Genomic DNA, 13,029 nt, shown 5'->3' with positions numbered 1-13,029 from the left:
GGCTCAGTGAAGGAGGAGCCCAAGTGGTGAGTACAGTGACTCTGTTTATAGGTGAACAACTGACCAGGACACTGAGTACTCCTGGAACGACTCAACAGAGCAAACAGATAAAATTGAGCTTCCAACCATCCGTCAGGGATCTGCAGTGACCTCACCAGATCTTCACAGGAGCCAGACTTGAACAACCAATGTCCTCTCTTGACAAGCTCCTACTCGCACTGATGCCGGAAATCCTACCACCTTGGCCAACAGTTCATGTTCTCTTGGATGTACTCACACACTTTGTTGACCACAGCCTTCCTCACGGAGCTCTGTCACCAAATGAGAAAACGGGCTATGTATGACCCAGCAAATCCACTCCCAGAAATGCCGGCACCAAGCCCCAGAGCCACCAAAGAAGAGTGGCCAGACGGTATTAGTGAAACAGTCATAAGCAGGAACCAACCCAAACACCTCTTCAGAGCAGAGAGGAGAAGTCAACTCTGGTGTATTCAATGAAGTATTTAGTAGCTGTGAGAATTTGTAAATTACGACCACCCTCAGACAGTGTGTGGAAGGGAGGCGGTCAGTCACAGAAATAGGTCTGCCCATGACACTGTGTTAAGGGATCTTCTCCCAGAAGCCTTCCTCATTTCTGATGTGAGAAGTGAGGTGCAGGGCTTCCCAGCGAGAGGCCATGACTTGGAAGGAGATCGAATGAGTTCTTCGGGGACTTCCAGAGTTTGGTGACTCCTAGCGACTGACGCCAGATGAACATTTATAGGTAACTCTCAGGATGTTCCTTTCACTTTATGTATTAAATTTCAATTAAAAAGTTACCTGACACAGTCCCAGACTACAGGTCTCATTATCTTCACATATCTGCAGGCTCCAACTCGGTTGGCCTTTCACCATAGAAACAAATGGGTGATTGTATCCTCTAATAAATGCAGGACATACTTATGAGGTCCTTCAGTGAGCCACTTTATTGTCTTTCTACTTTCAAACGTTTCAAACCACAACCAAGAGATTTTGAAAGGGTGAGGTTTTAAGAGTGGAAATATAAAGTATCACTAATAGAACAGACTAGAAAGAAAAATGTTTATTTTCCACGCCCTCCTCCACACTGGGCTGTTGATGACTTTGTTTTGAAAACCACTGACAGTTTCAATGGTAGACCATCTAGTGTTATTTTTAAAAAAGAAAAAGAAAGGGAAATAAATAGAAGAGATACAGAAGGTGCCATGAGGTACCTATCATCTTCTACCATCTTCTCTTCCAAATCAGGGGACTTGCCTGACCTAAGGCTTGAGGGTGTGGACAGGCCTTCCTGCAGAACTGTGAGTATGTCTGTGAGCAGGACCTGCTTACCTGAGCTCTAAATCAGACTCAGTCCAGGAGCACATGAAGAAAGCAAGGCAAGTTTCTGTTTCAACTTTTGAGCCAACTTGGTTTCAGAGAGACCAATTCTATTTTGGATTTCACTGCTCTTTGCTGCTATGATAACAGAAAAGTTTTAAATTCCATCTCCCTCAGCGACTCACATACTCACACACACACACCCCACATACACATGCACATGCATACTAGTGGAGCTCTTGGCTGTGCAGGGTTCTCAACTGAAACAGAGATTTGCAAGGCTGTATTTCCAAGAAGCTAATTACAGAAGTTACTTGAGCTGTTTGCCAACATGTCATTCTCATCTTCCAGAACTGGGATGAGTTTCTCCCTATCATATGAAGTTGGGTGTAGTCAAATTACTTGCTCGGGGCAGAGGGCTGTAAGCATGAACTCACTTCTCGGTGGGAGTCATAGCCCTGAAAACAGTGACAGAAAAACATGTGTCCTTTCAGTCTCTATGTGACCATGACGAGCAGAGTTCCAGAGAACCTTCATTAGAAATTAAAGTAAATAAGGAAATGTATGTGTTAAGTCATAAGATTCGAACCTTAGTCAGTAGTAGAGCAGAACTGAGTCCATCTTACATTGACAAAATTACTTTTGAGAAAGCTTGCATGAGAAGAAACAAAAATCAGAGGTAATTCCTCCCTTGCTCCACCTCCAGAGGCCTCTCCTTGCCCTCAGGAACATCCTGAGCGCCTCCAAGCTGGTCTACATTTTGGGTCCTCGTACTTCTCTATGCACGCTCTTCTCTCCCTCTCCCCTCCCCCACCCCCATCTCTCTCTCTCTCTCTCTCTCTCTCTCTCTCTCTCTCTCTCTCTCTCTCTCTCTCTCTCTCTCTCTCTCTCTCTCTCTCTCTCTCTCTCTCTCTCTCTCGCTCATCATCTACTCCCAGCACTGTTCACCTCAGATCCCACTACACCTACTGGTCCTCAGGCTGATGTGCTAGGATTTCCCTCACTTCCTTCACGTCTCTTCTCACCTGCACTTTCGCCCTTCAGCACTGTGCTTAAATTACATATCCGGGCCAGAGTGATAATACAGGAGGCAGGGCACTTGTCTCATAGGCAGGCGATCCAGGTTCAATTCCCCCCAACACCCCCATTTGGTTCCCTGAGCCCTGCCAGGAGTGATCCCTAAGCACAGAGCCAAGAGTAAGCCTTGAGCATAGCCGGGGTAGCCCAAAAACCTAAAATAAAATAAAATAAAATAAATGATACATTCCCTGCAGGTGTTCCCCCTCCCTTCCTTCATAGATAGTGTAATGATGGGGTCCCACTCACACCTGACTGTGGGTGCTTGCTGGGGTCACATGCCAGGTTGTGGGGCTCACACACTGAACTGTGATATGCCCCAGGCTTCACTCCTTTGCAGGGGCGATGCTTGCACACGTGCTCCCTCAGCGTCACTCTCTTTCAGATTGGCATAACACATATCTTGGTCACAGTACTCAGGGCTCATGCGCATGCTCTTGGTGAAGGGCACCTTCAGTGACAGTGCTCCCACACACCTGGCTTCCCTACAGCTGGAACCAGTCAGCAGAGCTCCCAGGTTCGACTCACACTCACCTCATAAGGTTGGGGATGAGTCCTTTGGCCACTGAGCTCTGAGCTTACCTCTTCCCAACCTGCTTCCATTTTACCTATTTTTTTTTTCTGGCTAATCAACTCAGAAGCTATACTGATGGGATTGTTTTATTTTGTTAGTTTTTATTTGAGGATCACACCCAGTACTGCTCAGGGCTACTTCCAGTGGGGACTCAAGAGGACCATGCCATGCTCTTTCTGGTGACACTTTTGGAGTTCTGGAGTTGTCTCCTAGTCATCCGTTTTGCTCTGAGACTTTCTTGTAGCCTACACAGAGGGCTCAGGTGTGGCTCCCTCTGCTCTGGGCTCCTGTGGCCTCTTTAAAGAGCATACAGGGCTTCTTCAGGCTTTGAGAAAACTGAGAAGTGACCCAAGATTTTCCGTATAAAACCTCTGCACCACAGGTAAGCAAACAACACCCATTCTAAGCAATTCTGCATACAAAATATATGGAAAAATCAACAGAAGAAATATTCTCTTTTCCTGTAGTAAGACATGTATAGACTGAGTGAAATTTGACAAATTGATATTTTCACTGTCTGTTAGACTTAGGGGTCAATGAGCAAAATCTAGTTTTTATTTGGTTAAGATATAAAGACTCTCCTGTTTCTGGTTTGGTTTTGTTTTTTTAAAGGCATTTATTATAGTTTAGGTGACAGCGTCACAACAGTGTTCAAGTTTCTGCTGGTAATGCACAAAGGTCTGCTCACACCACTGCCCATGATCCTCCTTCCCACTCCTGTGTCCACTGAGGTCCCGAATTCCCTCCCACCCACCCTGCCCCCATTGTTTGCTAACTGACAACTGACAGCTATAGCTTTGGTACAGTTCCTTCCCTTAGCACTTAACACCCCCCACCCCGTGTGCTCAACATCTTACCCTTATGTTTCTGTGCTGCCTCCCCCCAACCTGGTCACCCCAACCCCTCAACTTACTATTCTCAGATCTGATTTCTAGTCTTTGAGGTTTATTATCAATTAATATTTCCCATACCCTTGATTTATTTTTCTATATACCATAGAGAAGTGAGGTCATCTTGTATCTCTTCTTCTGCTTCTGGCTTACTCTTATAGGGACATTAATAGATATCAAGAAGATTATTTGAAACTCCATTTTTCTCCTACCTGCTAGGGGTAATAGCTTCTGCTGTCATAATTAGATACATCACTTGAGATACTGTAGAACGTGTAATTATTAGTGTAGATTATAAGAATCAATACATCTATTACTAAATTTCCCCTTTTGCTTGCCCACAGAATATTTTAGTTATAACCTCTAAATCAGGAAATATAATTTTATTCAGTCTCCAAGAGCTATTGAGGAAATTATACATTTATATGTTTATGTATGTATGTATGTATATATATACACATTTATATGTGCATGTATATATGTATACATATACACATATACATATATACTTATATATATTCTCTCTTGGTGTTTTCCTGAGCATTGGCATCTTTGGGGAAAGACAAGAACAACAAAAATCTTTCAACTTAGAAGTGTTTGCCTATCACATCCCAGAGTGAGTACGGACTTCTGTCCATATACCTACTTGCACATCTCCTTCTCTATGATGCCGGATCTCAAGGTATTTTCTGCATCATGGGTTTTGTGCTCTGTTGTGTTTATTCTCCTCCCTAACACAATTGTAGGTGTTCTTCTACCAGTCATTAACTAAGTCAAGGTACAGGGGTTTAGGTGCCTGCCTCGCATTCAGCCACCCTGGTTTGATCCCTTGAACCAAGAGAAGTGACCCCCAAGCACAAAGCCAGGAATAACCCTGAGCAGGATTTGATTTGGCCCATGAACTAAAATATTAATCACTGTCACTGTCACTGTCATCACGTTGTTCATCAATTTGTTCGAGCAGGCACCAGTAACATCTCTCATTGAGAGACTTATTGTTACTGTTTTTGGCATATCCAATATGTACCGGTAGCTTGCCAGGCTCTGCCACGCGGTGCTATAACTCCAGCCCTAAAATAATAATAAGGCCCATTTTCGACTTAAAGAGAAGGGTTTGGTAGGGCGACACCATTTCACCAAAACTTTTCAGTGTTACCCTCAAAAACGTTATGCAACGACTGGAATGGGAAGGAATGGGAGTGAAGATAGACGGTCGGCAACTACACCACCTCTGCTTCGATGATGACATTGTTTTAATAACACCAAACATTAGCCAAGAGCCACGAATGCTGGCTGACTTGGACCGTGAGTGTGAAAAGGTTGGACTGTAGCTGAATCTCACGAAGACAATGTTCATAAGAAACGGACTAGTTCCTGACATTCCATTTGCTCTCAATGGAACAAACACCTCCGAATGCAGCAGTTATGTGTACCTAGGTTGAGAACTCAACATGATGAACAACCTGGCACCTGAGCTGCACAGGAGGAAGAGAGCATCGTGGAATGCCTTCAAGAGCATCGAAGAAGTTGCTAAGAGGACAAAGAACCTCCAACTCCAGGAACATCTTTTCGACTCCACTGTTCTTCCTGCACTAACATATGCCTCAGAGACCTGGGCCTTACAAAAACAGGATAAGAATACTATTCAGGTCTCCCAAAGAGGAATCGAAAGATCTATACTTGGAATATCACGTTTCACTCAAGGAACGAATCTGGAGTTCTGACCTCCGTCAATGATCAAGAATCAGGGACACTGTCTCGTTTGCCAAGGCATCGAAAATCAGATGGGTCACAGCAATACCACTCCTGGGAATATATCCCGAAGAGGCAAAACGGTATAGTAGAGATGGCATATGTATTTCTATGTTCATTGCAGCACTGTTTACAATAGCCAGAATCTGGAAAAAACCAGAGTGCCCCAAAACAGATGACTGGTTAAAGAAACTCTGGTACATCTACACAATGGAATACTATGTAGCTGTCAGAAAACATAAAGTCATGAAATTTGCATACAAATGGATCAACATGGAAAGTATCATGTTGAGTGAAATGAGTCAGAAAGAAAGAGACAGACATAGAAAGATTGCACTCATATGTGGAATATAATGTAACTGAGAAGTACAAGTTGGCAACGATGCAACTTCTGGCAGATATCTCTCTGGACTTAGTTACTAAAATACTAAAATACAGAAACCCAAAACTGAGAGGCCGCTAAGTGTGGTCACTCGACCTCATACCTCTTCATCCTCAGCAATGGAAAACAAATTATCTAATGCTTCCTTTTCAGCAGGTCTGACTTTAGGGGAGAGACTCTCCAAACAATAACAGTGAGTTTTGTTGAAATATTGTATGCAATCAAAGTGAAAGTAAAGTGAAATTTAATAGTTACACAGGTGGGGGGGGCTAAGGGTGGGGAAGCTAGGGGCGTGGGGGGGGTTAGGGGTGGGGGGGCGGGGTGGAGCTATACTGGGACTCTTGGTGGTGGAATATGAGCACTGGTGAAGGGATGGGTATTCGAGCATTGTATAACTGAGATTTAAACCTGAAAACTTTGTAACTTTCCACATAGTGACTCAATAAAAAATTTTTAAAAAAAAGAAGAAAATCAGATGGGTCAGACACATAATGCAAATTGGAGACAACCTCTGGACTAGAGCTGTTATCACTAATTCCACAGGACATCAAAAGAATGCCTGGCCGCCCACCTACGGGATGGTCAGACTTCTTCGTCAAGACCCTGAACAAACGGCTTGAGGCTTTTCATGTTTCTGGAGCGAGCAGAAGTCATTGGGCTAGTGTAGACTAACACACAACAGGGAGACATTACTGGCGCCTGCTCTAGCAAATCAATGAGCAATGAGATGACAAGTGATACAAGTGACAAGTGAATAAGATAAGTCAAAAAAATTAAGCCTTCTTTTTTGTTATGTTGAGTCACATTGGCCCTCAAGGAAGATACCTCATGCTGTTGACCTCTAAGCATATTACAAAGAGAGTTACAGTGAGGGTACTTCATCTTGCACATCCCACAGATGAGGAATGAGAATGTGGCACCATGAAGATAATCAAGGCCTGGGTTTAAAACAGACCCTCCCCACTTTGGGATGGACGGATTTAGACTCCCAGTATCACGTTCCTTTTTTCTGAAATGAGAAAACCTACCCCATGAGGTCTGTTAGAAAGTTTCAGTAGGCACTGAAAAAGGCCTTACATCTGAGAGGGGCTCATGAGGTGCTAGCTCTCCATCTCCCCCTGTCCTTTCGCACAGAGCCTTCCCTCCAGTATTGGCTCTGCCAACTCCTTCCAGTATCCATGCAGGAATATAGAGAATCAATGAAGAGCCACAATATGCTTCCTGAGGGCAATCACCTTTGTCAAGGGCTGGAGACATTGTTCAGTTCATTCAAGATCCCTGGAGCCATAGCACAGTGGTAGGGAATTTGCCTTGCATTCGGCTGACCCGGGTTTGATTCCTCCGCCCCTCTCAGAGAGCCCAACAAGCTACTGAGAGTATCTCGCCTGCACAGCAGAGCCTGGCAAGCTACCTGTGGCATATTCGATATGTCAAAAACAGTCACAACAAATCTCACAATGGAAACGTTACTGGTGCCCGCTCGAGCAAGTCAATGAGCAATGGGATGACAGTGACAGTGACAGTGACATTCAAGATCCCCAGATGACTTCTGAGGACTCACAGGAATGGGTATCCAGAATTATTCTCACCAGTTGACATACAGAAATTCTTTCAGAAAGAAGGAAAGTAGGAAATCACCTCAGTTTCAGAGCTCTGAGGCAAGATTTGATGACCCTGAGCTAGTCCCAGGATGAAAAGTTTAAGAGAAATGTTGTAAGTAAGGAGAGTTTGGTACTAGAGAGATAGCACACAAGTTAAGGGAAATGTCTTGCATGCGGCTCACCATGGTTTGGTCCACACACACCCTGGAGATCCACGGAGCACCCCATCCTCAATTCCATGCATTGACTTGCTGCCTGAGTTGACTGAGAATCACCAGAAAGGCCTCCCAGTTTCCCTGAGCTCTATTTGGGAGGCCACCCTCTCCCAAAAAGATATAAAATGAGAGGATGAAGAAGTAAATAGCATCACCTGGTGGCCAGTAGTGCGCATGGCAACCGCTCTATAATTGGAGTTTTCTGAGCCACTGTAGAATGTCTTGGCTTCACGAGGATGGAGAGAGACCTGAAATAGAAACAGAGGAGTAAGTACAATAGATCCACAATATCTCTCCCCCCAAAAAAAGAATAAAATAAAATAAAATACCTGTGTCTAGGTGACATCCTTGACTTTAGTGCCTCATTTATAGGTTCTACTTCAAGAATCTCTTGGTATAAGCTTTTGACCTGAGCAAGCCCCACCCCATTTCTTTTCAATGTTGATCTGTCAACATTGGATTCATGCAACTGTATTTCTCATCAGAGTCCTGCACTTCCACCATACATGGCTATCTTCTTGTGAGTTTCCCTGCACAACATATCATGACCATAATTTATTCACAGGTCCAAATAAGCATTTTTGAGTAAACAGAGGTTGAAATGATTGAGCTGTCCAGTATATAGTGTAACTTCTGAGTTCATAAATATAATTGACATACAATATATTTATTTCAGGTGTGCAAAATTTTATTTAACATTTATAATATTGTGAAATAGTCCAAATAAGTCTAGTTTATATCCATCAGCATACCTGCTGCCAATTTTTGTGAGAAATTGGCAGCAGGTATGATGAGATGAGAAATTTTAAGGTATCACTATAAGAAAGTCTGAAGATGCAGATAAGAGTATACACAGGGAAAATTACTTTATAAATTCACATATTTAAAAAAAATTTAAGACATTAGGTATAAAAAGCAGGGCTGAAGTGATAGTACAGTGTAAGCTTCTTTGCCTTGCATGTGACCAACTCAGGTTTGTTCCCCAGCACTCCATATTGTTTCCTGAACATAACCAGTTGTGCCTCCCCCCTCAAAAATAAATTAAAACAAAAGGTGAAAGGAAAAAATATTGTAATAAACATGCTGCCAATCTGTGAGTGATTCCTAGCACCATGAATGTTCCTCTGCATCCTGCTAGAAGTGATCCCTGAGTACAGGAGCAGGTCCTAATATTAATAAAATATAAATAAAATAGAATAAAATATTCAATAGAAAATTGGTCTTGGAAAAGTCTAATAGAAGTATTAAATCACTGATCCTTGTGTGACTCATAAGCATGATTGGGCATTCACATGCTGTGTGAAATGAACCTCCCTTGAATCTTACTATGAGGTCAGCGCATCATCCCGGTGACCTGAAAATCAATTCTTAAGGGCCAGAAAGATTTTACAGGGTATCAGACACTGTGATATACAGAGCCGTACTGGAGCTGGGGAAGATTTGCCCAGAACATCTGCAGCTCTGAATCAGAGATTGTATTTCAGATAGTTGGTGGACCAACATAGACCCTCATCAATGATTCTGGCTGAGATAGCATGAATACCAACTTTTGTTTTATGATGATTATTATTCTGACAAATCATGGAAGAGCTTGATTAACAACAGGAACTGGAGATTAGTGAATTGTCAAGTCCTGTCTCCAATAAAATCATCTGACAAATGCCTACAATTGAAAGAGAAGTTTGGAGAGGAGTCACTGGCACTCAAATATTAGTGAATTTTCTAAAAAGTGCCTGAGGCTAATATTTTTCTGAATACCTAGTGATAAAACAAGAAAGCACGCCCAAAATACAAGTTCATGTCAGCCCTCTATCACTGCCACACTTTTTCTCCTAGGCCAGAGGTCAACCTCAATATCTGAAGCCTAGGGTTGTAAGAAGAATGGAAATTCTGTGGGGACCCGAAAGGGGCAAAAACTGGGCGCTAGGATGCCCACCAAGGCAGGTGTCTAAAGAAAGAGGAGCTGTGGAGGACACTCACCTTCACCTGGACAGACCAGCAACAACCCAACAAACCAACACTTGCCATATCTGGTGCTCTCTGGTCCTGTCTTGCCATCCAGTCCAGGGATGTCTTATTTTCCCACCTCACCCCATAACCTTCCAGTTTCTGTGCCCCTCATTTTTCAACTCCAGACCAATTCATGTTCTTCTTATTTATCCACCAAGCTTTCTAGTCCTCTTTTCCATTTTTTCTCTAATGTCATCCGCTGTAAAAAACTAAAGAGCGCCGAGGGGGCGAGTGCACTCGCGGGCTCTCCGGGCGGCTCTGTCTCACCACCCGCGTTCGGTGCTCTGGAACCGCAGTGTGTGGACTCGATCGGGACGGCCGGTGGTCAAGGACAGGCGAAGGAAGAACGAGGACCAAACTGGTTGCTGATTAGTTACCGTTTATTCAATCTTCAAACTTTCTCATCTCCCGCACTCCCAGCTCCGGCCTCTCTCTGGATCTACTGCTCAACTGCTCCTCTCTCTGGCTTCTCTCTCTCCTCCTCCTTGTATCTCCCGCTGGATCTGCCCTCTAGGCTACACCCAGTCAGGTAGCAAAATCAACATAAGAAAGCCCTTCCTGAGGGCAGGGCACTCCAAAGCCCTTCCTCACTCTTAAGGTTTTTTTCTTTTCCTTAGTCCAGGAACTTATTAACATCTTAATACTAGTTATTTTTGTATGGACATAGCAAGGGATACATTGAGGCTTGCAAGGCAGCTCTCCTGGCAACATCTTGCCACAGGCTCAGACCACAGCACTCAGGCCAGATTAATCATTCCTCACCCTAGCAGGGTCCAAATCTAGTATCACTGTTTGGATCATGACAGCATTTGTCCATGATCAAGCTCTTAACTTATAGTTAAGCATTAGGCACTTTGGCCAGGCCCATCTCGATGCCAGGGTAGCACACAACTCACCGCTTGCCCTGGGTCCTTCTTGTCCCACGTCGGGACCGTGCTTTGGGGGTGCTAGGAAGTAAGGGCAGCTGAGGCTTAGGTCAAGAGAACAGATGCCCTGGAGGAAAATATCATGTAGAGTCAAATGACTCCCAGGTTGCAAAAGCATAACATTTGCTAAGTCTTCCTGTGTCCATACAAAAAGGACATTGCTCTGAATAAACTATGCAAAGGACTCAAGGAGAAGAGAAAAACATTATTTACAAGTCAACAAAACACTAAGAAAGAAGCTACAAATAAACAAAGAGGAATAGGAGCACTGTAACGGGAGTAACCCAATAAACCTAAACTACTGAGGCTATGTTATCCTACAATCCAAGGATTCCTCTTCCTTTCTGGAGATATCCCATCTTTCCTTTTTCCAGAAATGCTCTCTTCCAAGGGATTGGGTTAAGTCTGGATTAAGTCTCCAGCGCAGCCGACTGGTTCCATACCACATCCAGCCCCAGTAGCACTGTGGCACTGTCATACCATTGCTCATCGATTTGCTCTAGCAGGCACTAGTAACGTCTCCATTGTGAGACTTTTTGTTACTGTTTTTTGGCATATTGAATATGCCACGGGTAGCTTGCCAGGCTCTGCCGTGTGGGTTGGATACTCTTGGTAGCTTGCCGGGCTCTCCGAGAGGGATCAAGGAATCGAACCCGGGTGGGCCGCATGCAAGGCGAACGCCCTACCTGCTGTGCTATCGCTCCAGCCCATCCAGCCCCAATACCCATCTGGAAATAATTGACCCAGAAATGAAGAAAGCAACCACGCACTAACATGTGACTCAGTGAAATGGAATTTACCTCTATTCCATTCTTTTCTGCTACTGCTCCTAATTCCCTTCATTTTCCTCCAACTGAGACCAACTCCCCCTTGTGCTCAGCAAAGGTACTACATTGCAATTCATGGGCAGAGCTAGAAACATGAAACAGATCCCAATCAACTTTTCACCAAAAAAATTCCCTCAAAACCCCTTCTTACGGGGTTGGAGCGATAGCACAGCGGGTAGGGCGTTTGCCTTGCATGTGGCCGACCTGGGTTCATATCCCAGCATCCCATATGGTCCCCTGAGCACCACCAGGGGTGATTCCTGAGTGCATGAGCCAGGAGTGACCCCTGTGCATTGCTGGGTGTGACCCAAAAAAAAAGCAAAAAAAAAAAAAACCGTTCTTATGATTTCTTTCTTTTATTCTTGTTATATAGGAAGAAGTTTCTTTCCCAGACTTAAAGGAATTAAACATCCTGAAACTTCCCTTTTTCAGACAAAATTGCTGAGGTTCCTGAGATATGTGGGCCTCCTTTAGGTCACAGGTCACATAGCATCAGGAACTGCTGCTCCTGCCACTGCCAGAGTGTGTGATGGTTCTGTGCCCAAACTAAAGTGCTGTGTCTGTCTGTCTGTCTGTCTGTCCTATCTGTATCTCTGACTCTGACTCAACCATGACTTTGGGGAAACCTTTATTCATCTAAGAAATGTCAAAAGGGAATCCTTTATACTTTTCGATGGGTTTGCAGAGGGATTGAACTAAATCCAAGTCCACCCTTCACTGGACCCCGCCTGGAACTGCCTGCTGCCTGGAGATCTTGGAGCAAGAGTTCCAGGGAGAATTCTGTAGCAGGAGAGAACAAAGGGATAATTTTATCCTTCTGTTCCTGCACGATCAAACCTGAGTAAAAAGAAGAGGGGCTGGTAGGAATAGGGGTCAAATGTGCCCCTCAAATTCATTTCAGCTCATGCCCAGTGGATGTCTGGAACCTACCAGTGTCTAGGTACCTTAGTGGTCAATTCACATCCTTTGGTGATACCTATGAGAATAGAAGCTACACTAAGAATAACTACTAACAGTCAATCTACCAATACCATGTTTAGATGATTTCCATCACTTGCTCATTCGGGGCTTCAGTGGTTAGGGCAAGCTCTCTGAGGGCAAGATCCCAAGATCCCAGCTCCTGTGTGTGCTGACGAATGAGGGGGAAGCTGGTCCTAAGACCTGACTGGTTTGTGTGCTGGAGTCAAGGGCAAAGAATCTTGCCTGTGGAGCGCTGCCAGGACTTCCATATATCCTCACTCTCTCCCGCCTCACCTGCAAGGACAGACATCATCATCATCATGCCTCTTTCACAGATAGAAAAGTGGAGGCGAGTGTTGAAGGCTTGCGGGAAGTCCTTGAGCTCCTGGTACTCTGACTGGAATCCGTATTCCTGGCAGGTGCAGGGAGATGCCAGCTCTCTGGCATGCTATCTTTAGGAATAGCAGGGTTGGAAAA

General features: G+C 44.3%; 1 non-coding gene across 1 annotated transcript; it reads left to right on the top strand.

Moving 5' to 3' along the window:
* Nucleotides 1-9,084: 9,084 nt before the first annotated feature.
* On the top strand, nt 9,085-9,184 carry LOC129404736 (small nucleolar RNA U13). Its single transcript, XR_008630093.1, has one exon. It is a non-coding gene; the product is annotated as a small nucleolar RNA U13 (small nucleolar RNA).
* The last annotated feature ends 3,845 nt before the right edge of the window (nt 9,185-13,029 follow it).

Source organism: Sorex araneus, chromosome 4 (genome assembly GCF_027595985.1).
Source record: "Sorex araneus isolate mSorAra2 chromosome 4, mSorAra2.pri, whole genome shotgun sequence".
In the NCBI taxonomy this organism is placed as follows: domain Eukaryota; kingdom Metazoa; phylum Chordata; class Mammalia; order Eulipotyphla; family Soricidae; genus Sorex; species Sorex araneus.
This window is presented reverse-complemented; position numbering and strand designations above follow the sequence as displayed.